Source organism: Zingiber officinale, chromosome 7A, assembly GCF_018446385.1.
Source record: "Zingiber officinale cultivar Zhangliang chromosome 7A, Zo_v1.1, whole genome shotgun sequence".
NCBI lineage: Eukaryota > Viridiplantae > Streptophyta > Magnoliopsida > Zingiberales > Zingiberaceae > Zingiber > Zingiber officinale.
The window spans coordinates 35,196,332-35,214,964 of record NC_055998.1 but is presented as its reverse complement, the minus strand read 5'-3'; the positions used below and the strand labels follow the sequence as shown (position 1 = coordinate 35,214,964).

General features: G+C 39.5%; 1 long non-coding RNA gene across 1 annotated transcript; it reads left to right on the top strand.

Moving 5' to 3' along the window:
* Window positions 1-16,362: 16,362 nt before the first annotated feature.
* Window positions 16,363-17,692, top strand: LOC122001311. The gene is made up of 3 exons (XR_006117317.1): window positions 16,363-16,818; window positions 16,980-17,221; window positions 17,626-17,692. It is a non-coding gene; the product is annotated as an uncharacterized LOC122001311 (long non-coding RNA).
* Window positions 17,693-18,633: the final 941 nt, after the last annotated feature.

The window sequence follows — 18,633 nt, the reverse complement described above, 5'->3', positions numbered from 1 at the left end:
CACATGGTATCAATGAAGGACTAAGCTGATACTAAAACTGAGCTAAGCTAATACTGAGCGACTGCTAGGACTGTACTGAATTCACGAACTAATTTGTGAAAGGTTGAAAACCATATACATATAGTAAGTAAAAATACTATACATGCTGCTATGGGCCCTGCCAACTGTACTTGCTGTGCGCGCATCCCTAACTAGACCCGGGATTGCAAGTTCCGAATCTAGTAGGGTTTACTAGGTTAGCTAAACCTAGGGACGACTATGGGAGCCCAACCCAATGGATATCTAATCCAGTACAATGCCACTGAAAAGTAAAATATTGAAATAGCTAATACTATTTTACTGAATCTAGGTTATCTGAACCTAGAACTAGGTTGTCTGAACCTAGAGGCGACTATGGGAGCCCACCCATTTGGACATCTAGTTTCATAAAAGCTGAAATAGAACTGATCATGCTAATTAACATGTTCTATGGCATTTAACTAAACGGTCACTGTATCATAAGGTTGTGCTAGGCATTTTGTCGAGCATTTGGCGCTCTCTAACTCTCCTCTCGATCAGGGAGACCACCTCTAGGCACCCAGCAGCGTCTAAACCCCTATCTACAGAGGATACACGTGCTCGGCCCATCTAGAGATGCTCACTAATCCCTAAATCTATGAGAAGAATTAAAATACACACTATATGCTGACAAAATTCAATAAAACTAATCTAATGCACAAAAGAAAACACACGAGAGCTACTTATACTGCAGGTGAGGGGTTTCTTACCTCGTACGCTAATTTTCTTACAACTCTATTCGCTAGAATTCCGGTGGAGACGATCCTTTCGATAATCTCCTCGCTCCAACGCATTCTTCTCGCGGAGGGGAACGTTCTTGTGTTGGAATCGCTGCCGGAAGGTGCACTTAGGGCCCTAGGGAGGGAACCCTAGGGTTGGCTTTGGCTTGTTTGGGCCCCGAGAGAAGGAAGAGGAGAAGGAGAGGGTGTTCGGCGGTGAGGGTTTTTGAGGAAGAGATGTTGCCGAACCAAACTCAAAATAACCCAAACCAACTTAAGTTTTTAATTTATATTAAGTGGGTAACTAGGCCCAACTCAAACATAAATATAAATGTTTCCCTTCTCTTTCAGCACGGCCCCGCTGGGTTCACCGGTTACTAAGGCTAACTAAAGGTTTAGCGGACCCGAGAGGTCCCGGGTTCGATTCCCGCTTAAACCATTTTACTTTTCTATTTATTTTTGCTACTTTCAATACTCCAAAAATTCCAGAAAATATCTAATAATTCCAGAAAAATTATAAAATATTCCTAAAATAGTCTTGAGAATTTTCGGGCATTACAGTTAATTTCCTTTTTGCTGCCCTAGCTTGGTTAATCTACCTTTGCTGTCATGAGTTTGTTAAAGAAGAGGAGAAGGAATTTGAATGGGTTTAGCATGTTGTTTAGATTTTTCCTATGCTGTTTAGGTTATTCTCTTGCTGTTTAGTTTTCGTTTGATGATAGTAAAGCATGAGCAATTATCCATTTGCTAATAATTAATCATGATCAGTTTAACATGAGCAGTTTTATTTTAGAGTAGGCTTAAAGAAATCAAATTCAGTTTTTCGTGATTCATATCTGTTGTAGCATGCTTAGAGAGCTCAGCTTGCTTTCCTTTGATTTATATTTATTGTAGCATGTTTAAGGAAGTTTGATTTGTTTTCTTTTGCTTGATTCTGTTGATACATTTTTAAAGAATCTTGTTGCTCTTTAAAAACTCTAGGATCTACCTGTAGGTGGGAAGAATAAGAGTTTTAATAAATCCTTTAGGGATTTATAAGAAGTTATAAGAAAGAGAGACCAAGGTCTTAATAGGATCCCTAATTTTAAGAATTGGGATCAGTAGCATATCAAGTGCTCAAAGAAATGCCAAGACATTTTATTATAAGAGAATTGAAGAATAACAAGTATAAGGAAGTAATAGTTAAAAAGAAAATAAGTATTTTACTTTTGAATGGCATGTACCGGATACAAGGTCCAGGACACAAGGTCCATTGGGTGGGCTCCTAGATCGCCCCTAAGCACATGATCGCCTAGAAGTACCTTAGTAGTTTCGGGATTAGCTACCTCGACTCTTATTAACGATGCGCGCAAATTGGTACAATGCCGGGCCTAAAAGAAGTTTATTATTATTTTGAAGTATTAAAGTATAAGTTTTGAAACAAATGAAACAAGCTTCAAATATGTTTAGAATTAGAAAGTTTAGTTTCTTGTTATTTGAAGCATGCAATGATAGTCTTATTTGTTTCTTGCTATTAGATTATTTAGCATGTTTAGCTTTATTTGCTTTCAGCATGCAGTTATAGTTTTATTGGTTTATGAGCATGATTAGCTTTACATATTCAGTATTTCAGTTAGTATGATTCCTTTGCTATTTATGAGCATGAGTAGTTTTATATGTTAGCATTCAGTTTTAGCATGTTTTTATTTATATACATGCATATCGAGTTTTTGTGAGTAGATAGCGCTCACTAAGCTTTATGCTTATAGACTGCACTTCCTCCTACTGCAGATAAAGGAAAGGAAAAGATTTAGCAAGGAAGGCGACAAGGTGGTGGTGATGAAGGTGTGTGATGGCTGGACTATGGGGAGATCAAGAGTTTGCTAAGGAATTGTCAAGACTTTTCTATTTAGAGTTCTTTTAGTTTTCTTTAAATGTTATTATAAGTTAAGATTGTAATTAAGTTTATTCCGCATTTGTAGTTGGGTTCTATTGATGGAGTGATATAGTTGTTTGCTATTGCTAGAGTAGTTTCCTTCTTTTATTTGTGATATTATACCGCGTGGTTGTGAAAATACATGTTCCAGCCGCCTGTGGCTGAGTATAGTTTGTTTGTATTGTTGATTTGGTCACCGGTACAGGGGAGACTCTGCCGAAATTTTTCGGTAGGGATTCCTCGTGGTTTTTAATTATACCGGTTAAGTAGAGTTAGTAGTTAAGTAACGGTCACTCTTAGAGAGTAGTAGTAGTAGTAAGAATGGTGGTCGTTACAGTTGGTATCAGAGCAGTGTTCCATTCTCCAGCATAACACACACATCAGCATCATCCTTGCCGTCTTCAAGTAAGAAAGTATTTAAGTTTTCTTTCTTATGCTTTCTTTATTATTTGCAGTATAGAGTATTTGCTTGTATGCGCTTTAGTAAGATAGAAGTTTGTTTCTCTTTATTCATACATATGTATGTTTAGAAAGGATTATGTTTAGAAAGGATAGAGAATATATCAAGTCTTTCTTTTTCTTGCATAACTGGATGTCAAGAAGAGGACATCCCCGTACCGTTTATACTGAGGCCCGAGTTCAGGAGAACGAAGAGCCCAGAACCCCTGGGCCTATTCTCTCTAAAATTGTTACTCAACGTCAGAGACAAGTAGCGAGAAGCAGCAAGTGATTGCCAATCTAATGGCCAATCAGAAGCCAGCTCCTCCCACTCCCCCAACCATTAATGTGGAGACTCCAGTGATGACTGAAGTCCTATCAGTTGCCCTGGAAGTCGCCACAACACCTAGAAGACAAGAAGCATACCTCATCCAGTGGCTGAAGCTGAAACCAGAAAGTTTTTCAGGCATGACTGAGCCCTGGGATGCTCAGGCTTGGTTCAAGACACTTGAGAGCACAATGGAGCTTCTTGACTGATCAGAAGTCGAGAAGGGTAAGTGTGCCTCTTTCTGCCTATCTGGAGGTGCTTGTAGGTGGTGGGAGCGAGTTAAGAGTAAGAGAGCAGTCAACTAGATGAGCTGGGTTGACTTCGAGACAGAGTTTTACGAAGAAGTCTTCCGTCAACGGATCACCAATAAACAGTATGAGGAGCTTATGGAATTCAGACAAGGTGACCTACTAGTAGAAGATGCGGTTAAAAGATTTAACAAGCTAGCTCACCTTTGCCTAGAGTTAGTTAGTACAGTGAAAGAACGAGTCAGACTGATGCTCCTAATGCTGAGACCAGAAATAACACCTAATGTGAGTAGTGAAACTCACCGACCATAGATTGGTGAAGAGCTGGTCAGCGGGGAATTAGTGAGCACTATCTGAACAGCAATAAGGCACAACAAAAGCAACACAAGTCAGTCAAAATAGAAGACAAGACAGTGGGGAAACAGAGATCCCAGTCAAGTAATCAGAACTGGAAGGACAAAGATAATAAGAAAGACCCAAGCAGGAAGATGTTCGAGTAGTCTGTGAGTATCCAGAGGTATTTTTAGAAGAGCTACCTGGACTACCTCCCAATAGAGAAGTGGAATTTGAGATTGAATTGGTTCCTGGAACCGGTCTAATTTCAAAAGCTTCGTATCGCATGTCTCCAGCAGAGCTGAAAGAGTTACAAGAACAACTTTAGGAGCTGCTTGACAAAGGCTTCATCCGCCCTAGTCATTCACCATGGGGAGCTCCTGTGTTATTTGTCAAGAAGAAGGATGGATCTATGCGGATGTGCATAGATTATAGAGCTCTGAATCAAGTGACAATCAAGAACAAGTATCCACTGCCCAGAATCGATGACTTATTTGATCAATTGAGAGGGACAACAGTGTTCTCCAAGATAGACTTGCGCTCTGGGTATCATCAGTTGAAAGTGAAGGAAAGTGATATACCCAGAACAACCTTCAGGACCAGATACGGACACTATGAATTCGTAGTCATGCCTTTTGGTATGACTAATGCACCTGCAGTCTTCATGGACTTGATGAATAGAGTGTTTAGAGAATACCTTGACAAGTTTGTTATTGTGTTCATCGACTACATTCTAGTCTATTTCAGAACCCCAGAGGACCATGACACGCACTTGAGAATAGTTCTGCAGACCCTTCAACAAAAGCAGCTTTACGCTAAATTCTCAAAGTGCGAGTTCTGGTTAGATCAGGTGGCATTTCTAGGTCACATAATTTCTAAAGAAGGCATTCAAGTGGATCCAGCCAAAATAGAAGCAGTCAACAACTGGAGTAGACCCAAGAATACCAGGGAGATCAGAAGCTTCTTTGGTTTAGCTGGGTACTACAGAAATTCGTGGAGGACTTTTCCAGGATAGCCTCTCCACTAACAGCCCTCACTAGGAAGAACAAGAAGTTTGAATGGTCAGATAAATGTGAGCAGAGTTTCCAAGAGCTCAAGAAGAGACTGACCAGTGCTCCTATCCTTACAGTTCCAGAAAGTGACAGGGGTTTTGACATCTAGAGTGATGCTTCCAAGATGGGCTTAGGAGCTGTACTCATACAAGAAGGAAAAGTTATAGCTTATGCTTCCAGGCAACTCAAAGACTACGAGAAGAACTGCATCACTCATGATCTTGAGCAGGTAGCTGTGGTCTTTGCACTGAAACTCTGGCGACATTATTTATATGGCGTTCAGTGCAGGATCTTCACAGACCATCAGAGTCTTAAGTGCTTCTTCACTCAGAAGGAGTTAAACATGAGACAACATAGGTGGCTAGAGTTGGTCAAAGATTACGACTGTGAAATCCTCTACCACCCAGGTAAAGCTAACAAGTGGCAGATGCACTAAGCAGAAAGTCCAGTGCATCCCTGATGTCTTTGTCATCATTAGCCCTACCACTGCAGAAGGAGTTGTCAGATTTTGGAATGGAAATTATTTATGGGCAACTCTCTGCATTGACCTTAGAGTCAACCCTGCTTGAGGATATGCAGAGAAAGCAAAGTGAAGATTCAGATATCCAAAAGATCAAGCAAGGGATACAAGAAGAAGGAAATTCAGAGTTTCGAGTATCAGACAGTGGAATTCTTTATCAGGGGAGCCGCCTTTGTGTCCCCAATGATGAAGAGCTGAGAAAGAAAATTTTGGAAGAAGCTCATAGTACACCTTATTCCATGTATCCTGGTTCTACCAAGATGTATCAAGACGGGAAATAGAGATTCTGGTGGTCTGGACTCAAAAGAGATGTAGCTAAATATGTCAGTACCTGCCTGACATGTCAGAGGGTCAAAGCAGAACACCAGAGACCAGGAGGAGTTCTCCAGCCTCTTCCTATACCAGAGTGGAAGTGGGAAGACATATCCATGGACTTCATAACAAGTCTTCCAAGAACCACAAATGGATATGATACAATATGGGTGACAGTGGACAGATTGACCAAGTCTGCTCATTTTCTAGCCATCAGGGTGTCTCACTCTATAGAGCAGTTGGCACAGCTGTATTTAAAGAGGTGATCAGACTTCACGGAGTTCCTAAATCTATTGTTTCTGATAGAGATGGGCGCTTCACCTTTTACTTTTGGGAGTGTGTTCAGACTGCATTAGGCACCAAACTCAAGTTCAGCACAGCCTTCCATCCTCATACTGATGGACAGACAGAGCGAGTAAATCAGATTCTAGAAGTTATGCTCAGAGCTTGTGCACTAGATTTCAAGGGAAGTTGGTGCAAGTACCTGTGCTTAGCTGAATTTGCCTACAACAACAGCTATCAGGCCACCATCAAGATGGCTCCTTATGAGGCATTGGATGGCAGGAAGTGCAGATCACCCATTTGCTGGCAAGAAGCAGGTGAGAGAAAAGAAATGGAAGTAGAACTGGGCATTCAGACAGAGCTGATAGATGAAACTACTCAGGCTATTCAGAAGATCAGACAGAGAATTGAGACTGCCTAGAGTAGACAGAAGAGTTATGCTGACACCCGCCGTAGGCCACATGAATTCCAAGTAGGGGATTCAGTTTTTTCTCCAGGTCTCTCCTATGAAGGGAGTGATGAGATTTGGCAAGAAGGACAAATTAAGTCCTCGCTATGTAGGACCTTACTTGATTACAGAGAGGATTGGAAAGGTAGCATACAAGTTGGACTTACCACAAGACATGTCAGCCATATACAATGTATTTCATGTCTCTATGCTAAAGAAGTGTCTCCACGACCCGAGCCAAGTGATTCAGCCTCAGTCAGTGCAGATCCAAGCGGATCTTAGTTATGAGAGCAGACCTACACAGATAGTGGACAGAGAAGTCAAGAGACTAACAAACAAAGAAGTGCCACTAGTGAAGGTCATCTGGCAGAACTAGAAGCACGAGGAAGTCACTTGGGAACGTGAGGACGGTATGAGACAGAAATGTTCAGAGTTATTCTAAGTTCGAGGACGAACTTTTATAAGGTATGGGGAATTGTAACAACCCAATTTTCCCTATTTCAAGTTTTAAATGTCCATAAAAATATTTGGAAATACTTTTAAAATATTCTAGAGATTTTTAGGAATTTTTAGAGTATTTTTACGTAATTTTTGGAGGTCGTTTAGTAGGATTACAAAAAGAAAGAAGTTTTAAAAAAAACGTTGAAGGTGAGATTCGAACCCACGACCTCGGGTTGGACTGACCCAAGCAAAACCGGCCCAACCAGCTGAGTTACATGGTTTTGTTAACCTTATATGGTTAGAATTAAGTTTATACCATAGTTAATGATTAGGGAATAAATTGGGAAAAGTGCGCGGTTGAGGGATTGAAGCCGAGACCCCTTGCTTCGGTTAAAAGCCGGTTAACCAGCTGTGCCGGCGAGTTTTTGTTAATTAAGGAAAGAACAGATTATATTTAAGGTATAGTTAGTAGTCGAATATCCTAGTTATAAAGGGAGTTTTATTTTCTCCCGTGACCTAACTTTCTTCTCTTCTCATCTCACGCGACGGCGCCGATTCCTGCTCGGGCGAAAACGCAGCACCTCCTAGGGGTCTCTCTTCGGCGCCGGCGAAGGGCTTTTTCCGGCGGGTTCTCAATCGTGTGCGACCACCATCGTCGAGGAGGATTGGTTGGCGCAAGAAGAAGCCGAAGATCAAGCTCCTCCGAACCCTAGAATTCTTCCCGTCAGCTGTGAGTCCAAGGAACCGAGGTGAGTTGCTTCTCACCTGCAGTAGGAGTAGTTCCCTTCGATTGGTTTTTGAAAGATTTTGGTTTTGTGCTGCCGTGAGTTTCCCGAATTGGGATTTGGTGTTTCCTTGTTTTTTGATTTTTTTTTGAAGCATGCTGTGAAGTTGTTGCTTGTTTGTGAATAAGATTGTACTCGGTTGGGATTTACTGATGCGAGATGAAGATTCATTGAGGATGTTTGGTATAGGTAAAGTACGCGGTTTGTTTCCTGCAGGCTTGTATTGGAAATTCGGATTTAATGCTGAGGATGTCATTACTGCCGTGAGGAAATTTTGGAATTGTCCAAGGATTTAGTTTATTTTTTTTCTTGATTTCCAAAACATGCTGTTAGAAGTTGGCTGTTAGGAATATGGTTCCTTTTAGTTCATTGTTACTGTAAAGAATGATTAGAGAAGGTTTAATTCCGAAGCTTTATTCTTTGAAGTTTGCTGAATATTTGTTTTTTTTCCATGGTAGATAGAAAGCATGAAGAACATATTCAAATCTAGGTTATCAATGATAATTCTCTTTTGTTGGTTAATTTCCTTTTTGCTGCCCTAGCTTGGTTAATCTACCTTTGCTGTCATGAGTTTGTTAAAGAAGAGGAGAAGGAATTTGAATGGGTTTAGCATGTTTTTTAGATTTTTCCTATGCTGTTTAGGTTATTCTCTTGCTGTTTAGTTTTCGTTTGCTGATAGTAAAGCTTGAGCAATTATCCATTTGCTAACAATTAAGCATGATCAGTTTAACATGAGTAGTTTTATTTTATAGTAGGCTTAAAGAAATCAAATTTAGTTTTTCTTGATTCATATCTGTTGTAGCATGCTTAGAGAGCTCAACTTGCTTTCCTTTGATTTATGTTTATTGTAGCATGTTTAAGGAAGTTTGATTTGTTTTCTTTTGCTTGATTCTGTTGATACATTTTTAAAGAATCTTGTTGCTCTTTAAAAACTCTAGGATCTACCTGTAGGTGGGAAGAATAAGAGTTTTAATAAATCCTTTAGGGATTTATAAGAAATATAAGAAAGAGAGACCAAGGTCTTAATAGGATCCCTAATTTTAAGAATTGAGATCAGTAGCATATCAAGTGCTCAAAGAAATTCCAAAACATTTTATTATAAGAGAATTGAAGAATAACAAGTATAAGGAAGTAATAGTCAAAAAGAAAATAAGTATTTTACTTTTTAATAGCATGTACCGGACACAAGGTCCAGGACACAAGGTCCATTGGGTGGGCTCCTAGATCGCCCCTAGGCACAAGATCGCCTAGAAGTACCTTAGTAGTTTCGGGATTAGCTACCTCGACTCTTATTAAGGATGCGCGTAAATTGGTACAATGCCGGGCCCAAAATAAGTTTATTATTATTTTGAAGTATTAAAGTATAAGTTTTGAAACAAATGAAACCAGCTTCAAATATGTTTAGAATTAGAAAGTTTAGTTTCTTGTTATTTGAAGCATGCAGTGATAGTCTTATTTGTTTCTTGCTATTAGATTATTCAGCATGTTTAGCTTTATTTGCTTTCAGCATGCAGTTATAGTTTTATTGGTTTATGAGCATGATTAGCTTTACATATTCAGTATTTCAGTTAGTATGATTCCTTTGCTATTTATGAGCATGAGTAGTTTTATATGTTAGCATTCAGTTTTAGCATGTTTTTATTTATATACATACATATCAAGTTTTTGAGAGTAGATAGCGCTCACTAAGCTTTATGCTTATAGACTGCACTTCCTCCTACTGCAGATAAAGGAAAGGAAAAGATTTAGCAAGGAAGGCGACAAGGTGGTGGTGATGAAGGTGTGTGATGGCTGGACTATGGGGAGATCAAGAGTTTGCTAAGGAATTGTCAAGACTTTTCTGTTTAGAGTTCTTTTAGTTTTGTTTTAATGTTATTATAAGTTAAGATTGTAATTAAGTTTATTCCGCATTTGTAGTTGGGTTCTATTGATGGAGTGATATAGTTGTTTGCTATTGCTAGAGTAGTTTCCTTCTTTTATTTGTGATATTATACTGCGTGGTTGTGAAAATACATGTTCCAACTGCCTGTGGCTGAGTATAGTTTGTTTGTATTGTTGATTTGGTCACCGGTACAGGGGAGACTCTGTCGAAATTTTTCGGTAGGGATTCCTCGTGGTTTTTAATTATACCGGTTAAGTAGAGTTAGTAGTTAAGTAACGGTCACTCTTAGAGAGTAGTAGTAGTAGTAAGAAGGGTGGTCGTTACAATTAGTCTTAAGGGACTTAGAAAAAAATAACATCTACACAATTGACTTATCAATATCCTCAATAAAGTGTCTCTTGACACAACAAGAGGAAACCCAACTGTGGCACAGAAGACTGGGTCACACGCACACTAAACTCATTTCAAAAATGAGTCAAAATGGTCTAGTTAGTGGTTTGCCCAATTTAAAATTTATTGAAAACTCAATCTGTGATGCATGTCAAAAAGGAAAACAAACCAAGTCAACCCACAAGTCAACCAACATAGAAAGAACTAACTCTGTACTTGAGCTCCTTTACCTTGACATATTTGATTCACATGGAGCCAAATCACTAAGCAAGAATCAATATCTTAGTAATAATTGATGACTACTCTAGGTATTCATGGGTAAAATTCCTAAAAACAAAAGATGAAACCTATGAAATATTTAGTAATTTTTGCAAATTAACGGAAAATGAAAAAGATACTAAAATCAAAAGAATAAGAAGTGATCACGGGGGGGAATTTGAAAATCATAGGTTTACCCAATTTTGTAAAATAAATGGATATCAACATGAATTTTCATGTCCTAGAACCCCCCAGCAAAATGGTCTAGTAGAACGTAAAAATAGAACACTACAAGAACCCACTAGGACTATGCTAAACGAATATAATTTGAAGCATCAATTTTGGGCTGAAGCAATAAACACTGCAAATTATATTCAAAACAGAATTTTAATTAACAAACATCACAATAAAACACCGTATGAACTTTACTACCATAAAATTCCCAATCTAAATTATCTAAAAGTATTTGGTTGTAAAGTTCACATTTTAAATACTAAAGATTATTTAGGAAAATTTACACCTAAGTCTAACGAAGGAATATTTTTAGGATACTCCTCAACCAGTAGAGCATTTAGAGTATATAATCAAAACACCATGAAAGTTGAAGAAACTGTTGGTGCAAGCTGCACCAGAATCAAACCTAAGTTTTGGTGTTGTCAAAGGTTCAAGTTAAGTCTTGTTGTGATCTAACAAGTTTACTGAGTGTGCAGAATGTTTACTCAACCGGGAAAGACCTAGTTGGAGGCTAGGTAGGAGAAATCTTAGAAGATCGTGGAACCCAGGTGAATGTCCAAGAAGGTCGAGGGGAGACGAAGCTTGGTAGTGTGATCGAGAGGTCTGAAGGACCGAAGATCAAAGGAAAAGTCCTGGGGAGCCGATCAAGGCTGAGTGAGAAGTCCAAACTAGATCTGGAGGATCAAAGTTTGGCAGGTGGTTGAGGTAAGCAAACTGGAGGAGCGACAGTGAGGTCGGGTTCCCGGAGGGAACAACCTTAGGTCGCTGATCCAACTGAAGAAACCGGAAAGGTTTCCAAGTTGAGATCAAGAACAGTTCTACTGTTCTTTTATTACTCATGCATTATTATACTGTTATGTTAACATCTGTGTTACAGGGTGTTTTTTGTTCTAACACTGTTTTGCAGGTCTAGGCAGATCGGTCGACCGAACTAGAGGATCGGTCGACCGAACCAGAGGACCGGTTGACCGAACCAGAGGACCGGTCAACCGAACCAAGTAAGATCAGCACAGAAGTTAGTCCAGATCAGAACTGAGCCAGAGTCCGGTCAAAGCTTGATCGGTCGACCGAAAATTAAGATCGGTCGACCGAACCTGTTGACTCAGCAAGCCAGTTCATCAGCACCAAATCAGCAAGCAAAGGAAAGAAGGGCTGATCGGTCGACCGAACAAGAGGATCGGTCGACCGATCCAATCAACATTTAATCAGCATTAAAGGGTGATCTCGGTAGATTTCAGCGAACAAGGAAAAACCTTGTTCGGTTGACCTATAAAAGGATTCGGTCGACCAAACCATTGAAGGTAAATTAAAGCATAATTACGAGCCAGCGTCAGATTGCCAGCTGGAGGTGATCGAAGCTGGTTCGATCGACCGAACAGGGGATCGGTCGACCGAACCCTAAGTACTCCTATAAAAACCAGGCTCGAAGATAGAGGCGGTAACAACTTTTCTGATCAATTCTTGTGCTCGTTTGCAATCTGTCCACGCTACAAGACTTCATCAAATTTGCAAGTGACTTCATCCGATTGCCGACCGAGCTACGACTTAAATTCTGCAATTGTCGGTATAGCTTTATTTTTATACTGCACTTTAATTCTGTAAGATAGTAGAAGTGTTACTATCTTACATATCTATACTTGTACGATTCACTTCTTTCCGAAGAGTTCGGAAAGAAGGATTATAGTGTTTTGCCCATCGGTGCGGTCAAGGACCGCGGGCCTTCAAGTAGGAGTCGAGCTAGGCTCCGAACGAAGTAAACGATTGTGTCTCCTTTCTTACTTTTCGCTGCACGATTCTAACTTAAAAAGAAAAGAATAGTTTTAAAAAGAAGCGATATTCACACCCCCCTCTATCGCGCTACTCGATCCTATCAGAAACAACTAATGTAATATTTGATGAAGCAAACAATTTACCTAATATAAATGAAAATATTGGCATTAATCCAAGAGCTATAGAAGATGATGAAATCCAACCTAACCTTAATGAGTCAGAAGAACCAGTTTCTAACCCACAGATAAGACCAACTAGAGTAAGTACCTCTCATCCACCTGACCAAATTTTGGGTGACCCAAATCTAGGAGTCAGAACTAGATCATCCTATAGAAACCTAAGTCAGATTGCTCTTATCTCTAAAATTGAACCTAAGACTATAGAAGAAGCCCTACCTGACCCAGATTGGATAATTGCAATGCAGGAAGAATTAGCACAATTTGAGAGAAACCAAGTCTGGGACCTTGTACCTAAACCCTTAGATAAATCTATAATAGACACCAAATGGGTTTTTAGGAACAAGTTGGATGATCAGGGTAATATAATAAGAAACAAAGCTAGACTAGTAGCCAAAGGGTTTAGTCAAGTTGAAGGCTTAGACTATGATGAAACCTATGCTCCGGTAGCTAGACTCGAATCCATTAGGATGTTATTAGCCTATGCAGCAAATAAAGGGTTTAAATTATACCAAATGGACGTTAAGTCAGCCTTTTTAAATGGGTTTATCAAGGAAGAGGTCTATGTAAGTCAACCTCCAGGATTTGAAGACTTAGACTACCCAAACCATGTATTCAAATTAAAAAAGGCGTTATATGGACTAAAACAAGCCCCTAGGGCATGGTATGAAAGATTATCTAATTACTTAATATCCAAAGGCTTTAACCAAGGACAAATAGATCCGACCTTATTTGTAAAAACTATAGAAAAAGATATCTTTATAGCCCAAATCTATGTTGACGACATAATTTTTGGCTCAACTAACTCTAAGCTCTTAAAAGAATTTGTTAAATTAATGGAAAATGAATTCGAAATGAGTATGGTTGGGGAACTCAACTTCTTCTTAGGCTTACAAATTAAACAAACCAAAGATGGAATCTACATTTATCAAACTAAATATGCTAAGGAATTAATTAAAAAATTCTGCATGGAAAATTCAAAAATTATTAATACTCCAATGGCAACCAACATTAACATTGACTCTGACCCTGAAGGAAAACCAGTAGACCCAAAGTACTATAGGAGTGCCATAGGTAGTTTACTTTACCTAACTACAAGTCGACCTGACATATTGTTTGCAGTAGGTATGTGCGCGAGATACCAATCCAATGCAAAAGAGTCACACCTAACATATGTCAAATGAATACTTAGGTATATTAAAGGAACTCTAAATGTAGAAATTTGGTACCCAAGAACTTGCACCTTTGACCTGTATGGCTATTCTGATTCAGACTATGCCGGGTGTAAGTAAGACAGAAAAAGTACAAGTGGTAACTGCCATATTCTAGGTCAGTGCCTAGTAAGTTGGTCAAGCAGAAAGCAACATTGTGTTGCTCTATCCACTATAGAAGCTGAATACATAGCTCTAGGAGAATGTGCATCTCAACTGTTGTGGATGATGCATACCTTAAAAGACTTTCAACTAGAATATAAAAATACAAAAATCTTTGTTGATAATATCAGCTCAATTAATCTGACAAAAAATCCTATTCACCATTCTAGAACTAAATACATTGAGGTGAAACACCACTTTGTAAGGGATCACGTAGCTAAAGGTGAAATCGCACTCAACCATGTTGAGTCCAAATCAAACTTAGCTGACATCTTTACAAAACCCTTACCTGAACTTGAGTTCAGTGCACTTAGAAGGCAAATATGAATGTGTTGGGTAGAGTAGGTGTCTCATTTTGTCTCATCTTGTTTTAATTATCATTTCAAAATCTAGGAAAAATAGTTTTCAAAATTCCAATTTATTAGATTTTTCAAAAATTTGGAATTAGCCTATGTTTTCCCTCTAGAAGTCATGTTCCCCTAGACTTAAGCCAGAGCATCTCACAAACACCTAGGTATACCTTGATTGTGTTTGACAGACATAGAACGGTGTGAGATGCATAGGGTACAGCCTGGACTCAAGAATTCTTATATCTGTGCATCAATATGAGTCTGGGCGTTAAACACGCAATATACATCAATCAAGTCAAGTCTTCCAGCTCTAGTCAAAACTAACTGGACCAAATTGACTTAACTTGACTAACTATGTGAAAGCTGTTGCTCTGTAGGCAATCAGCAAATAGCTAAAGGTTAGACAGTTGGTAAAGGATACTCAATTTTCTAGTTAAATATGTCTGCTCTTTAGGGCTCTGATACCTCTTAATTAAACTTGACTCATGCTTGGACTTAAGGACCAAGTGAATAAATAAGCTAAATTTAAATTTTAGCTACTCTCTCTCTTCAACCTAAAAATAAACGAAATATTTTTTAAAAATAAGTATTATTTTATTCAAAATTAAGCTAAGTCCCTCTTCACTTAAGCTATTTTTTCAAAATTCAATGTTTGCAAAAGGCTTAGCTAAGAGCTTCATAGAGCAACTTTCAAACTTTTTTCAAACTTAGCCAACCTTGAAAATTCTTGCTAAGATATTTTCTAAATTTCATTTCAGATAGTTTTGCAACATTTTAACTTAGTGCTTTCAAAATTTAGGTGAAAATTTATTTTTCAACTTAGCACTTATCCCATTTTTTTCATAGCCTAATTTACCCTTCAAAAAAAAGAAAAATTGAAAACAATTTTCAACTGGCTTATTTTTTGATAAATGGCAAAGGGGGAGAGTAGGAAATTCAAAAGTAAAAAGTAAAAAGTAAAAAATCAAAAAGGAAACTCTATATTAAGGGGGAGCTAGGAAATTCAAAAGTAAAAAGTAAAAAGTAAAAATTCAAAAAGGAAACCCTATATTAAGGGGGAGCTTCACAAAAAGTTTAAGTGTTAGCTTAAGTTAGCGTTCATTTGAATTTATATACTTAAGCATGCTCACTTAAAATTTTTTACTTATGCATTTGTTTTACTTAACTTTGAATTTGGTTTCCCATAATCAAAAAGGGGGAGATTGTTGGTGCGGGAAGCATCCGATGATCGAACCCAAGTTTTGATAATGGCAAAGGGTTCAAAGTTAAGTCTTGTTGTTATCTAACATGTTGAATGAGTGTTTCAGGAAAGTCCTATCTGCAGTTAGGCAAAGGAAAAAATCCTAGGGGGTGGTACCCTATGCGGAAAGTCTTGGCAGGTCGATGGCTTCAGGCAAAAATCCAAGGGGGTGGTAACCCTAGGTGGAAAGTCCTGGTGTCACGAACCAGGTGAAAGACTGGACTAGCTGGGAAGCGGATGTCCAGCAGAAAGTCCGGAAGCGTCGAGTGCTGAGCAAAAGTCCAGTCGATCTGGACGATCACACTGGCAACAGGTAAATCTCCTGAGTGGAGTAAGTGAGAACGCGTTCCCCATAGAGGGAACAGTAGGCGTCGGGTCGACCTAGGGTTTCCAGTCAGAAATCCGAAGTCAGACTCGGACAGTCCGGAGACTGTCATAATATTCTTTATCATATTTATACTGTTGTTTTATGCTAACTTTGTGTTGCAGGATATTGTTTGGGACTAACATATCTTGCAGGTACAAAATAATGATATTTTCCCTCGGATGAACAGTGTCCGAGGCGCCTCCATGGAGCTTGGAGGCGCCTCGTGTGAGATCTCGAAAAATTTAAATAAATGGGGTTATTTTAGAAATAGCCTTATAAAATTTTTCCAGAATTTTTAGAAATTTTCTGGGAAATTTTCGAACCTCGTACAGAGAGTTTTTAGGGGATCATTCAGTAGGCGCGGAAAAGCCTGTTTGAGATACCCGTTTAAGTGAGGAAATGTCTTATTTATATAATTCCTTTTCTTCCTTTTCTTTTATTCCTTTCTCACTTAAAACGCCGATCCCTCACCCGAAACCTCCTTCCTTCCCCTCTGCTTGAAGCCGACCTCCCCTCTTCTTCTCAGTTCCCTCTCTTGCGGATCACTCGACGCCAAGGCCGGAGGAGACTCATCACCGGAGCTTGACGGTGCCGAGGAGCAGGATCTGATCGGGGGATTCTTTCCGGCGGATTTGGAGGCCGATCGTCGAAGGCGCTGTGGCTAGGGCACGGTGAGAGACAGATCATGCATCGTCTCCCATCGGTAGACCATTCCTCTTCTCTCCTCACGCTGGACACAGTGTGATTACCCTTGTCGCTGGCCAGATTGGACCGAGCGGCATCACCTAGCAGTGATCTTGGAGGCAGGGCATCGTCGGATCGCGTCTCCTTCCACCATCGGCCACCGAAGCTTAGAGAGGTGCCCTAGTCCGGATTTATGCCACTCGATCGTCTGCGAGGGTAAGCTAGACTTAACCGAAACCCATCTTGTCGATTTCCCTCTTGATTCATCATCGGGTTCTTGTTGATTCACGGATTAATGCTCTGTTCTGGTTTGGGAAAGGAATTGGATCACGTTCTTGCTGTTCCCTTGATCAAATCTGATCCTCTTCTCTTTGTAGCTGAATTAGGTCACGAGATTGGGTGTGTTGAATTGTTGATCTCATCTCTTGTGATTGGATTGACTTCAAGGAAATGAGAATCTGTGATCGTGAAGTGGATTCAGCAGAGGTGTTCTGTAGACTGTGAGGTTCCTTGTTCTTGATTCCAGTAAGGTTGTGTGCTGTGGATTAACAAGCATGACTGTGTACTGTGGGTGTTGGTTCAACTCTACTTGTTCCAGCATCCAGTAGTTGAGATTGAGGTAAGGAACAGATAATGGATATATGATGTGTAGGGATTTTGATACATGTGGATTATGGTTGTATTACTTGATCGTGTGTAGAATTGAATTAGGTTTATGTGTAGATTTAGGTATGATTTGGATTATATGATTACTAGATGGTTAGTGATTATGTTTAGATTTATTTGTTTATATTGATCTAATGGAATGATTAGGGTTAAGGTAATTAACCCTAGTCAACCGTTGGATTTCTAATCTAATTGGTGATTAGGGATTAGGTAACTAATCCTAATTAATCATTAGATTTAATTATGTAGATTGAGGTTGTGTGATTAGGGTTTTGCCCTAATTTAGGTTTAGGGATTTTATTTAGCTATTCATTTGGATTTAGCTAAATAAAATATATATATTGTTTGTTGACACAGGACTCTGATTCGAGACGGGCGTCTCGACGTTGACTTTGGATTTGCTTGATTGTACATTCTATTTGAGGCGGGTACCCTCTGACTTATCTTTTGATAATGTCTTATGATATGTGTAGCTTATATATACTTACTAGTGGTAGATAGTAGATTATTCTCTCTCTTGGTCTTAGCTAGTTGATACCTATCACATGCTTCATCTGCTAGTTGCTTCACTTCAGGATTGGATATTTTATCTCTTGCCATGTGTATATATGTTCATAGAGATGCATATCTATAGTGCTCTACTCTACTGGATTAGTTGCTTTACATGTGTGATACATGCTCTTGGATTCATGACACTTACATCATTGTTACATGTGATGTCTTTGGATTTATGCTGTTTATATCATGGTTATATATATGCGTTTACTTGTTGGGCACACACATATATGGAGGAGGCTATGTTCAGGTATGACATACTGTAGCATCATGCACCATCCTGCATGATTGCATGCTGGGCGATTGACGACTCCATTATTGTTGAGCTCGTCGGCCGGACACAACGTGTTTCACTGCATGGGTAGTGGCACGGCACAGTAGGGTGTGTATGGAAGTAGCTCTGTAGTGCTCATTGGTACCTTTCGTGGGTAGTGTATCTGCGCGTGGTAGCGAGGATCCCTCCCGTCATTTAATGCAGGAGTTGAGGCGTTCGCTCCTCACTATGTTTGAGGTAGGAGGATAGGTGTACTCGGACAGCATCCCGTCCATTCGGTCACTCATTGCACGGTGTCACAGCCCTACCTACTCGGTCTCGCCATCGCGTGTGAGACGGCTGACTAGCGTCAGGGGTGACCATGTCATATTGCATCATATGCACATATTGTATTTATTGTGATTGTTGCATATTGGATGATGCACTTGGGTGACTGCAGATGATTGACATGCATACAGGATACATGCTTATTTGCTCTGACTATCTTTGTCTGTGTATGTCCACAGTCATTTGCCCAAGCCTCGCAGGTGAGTACA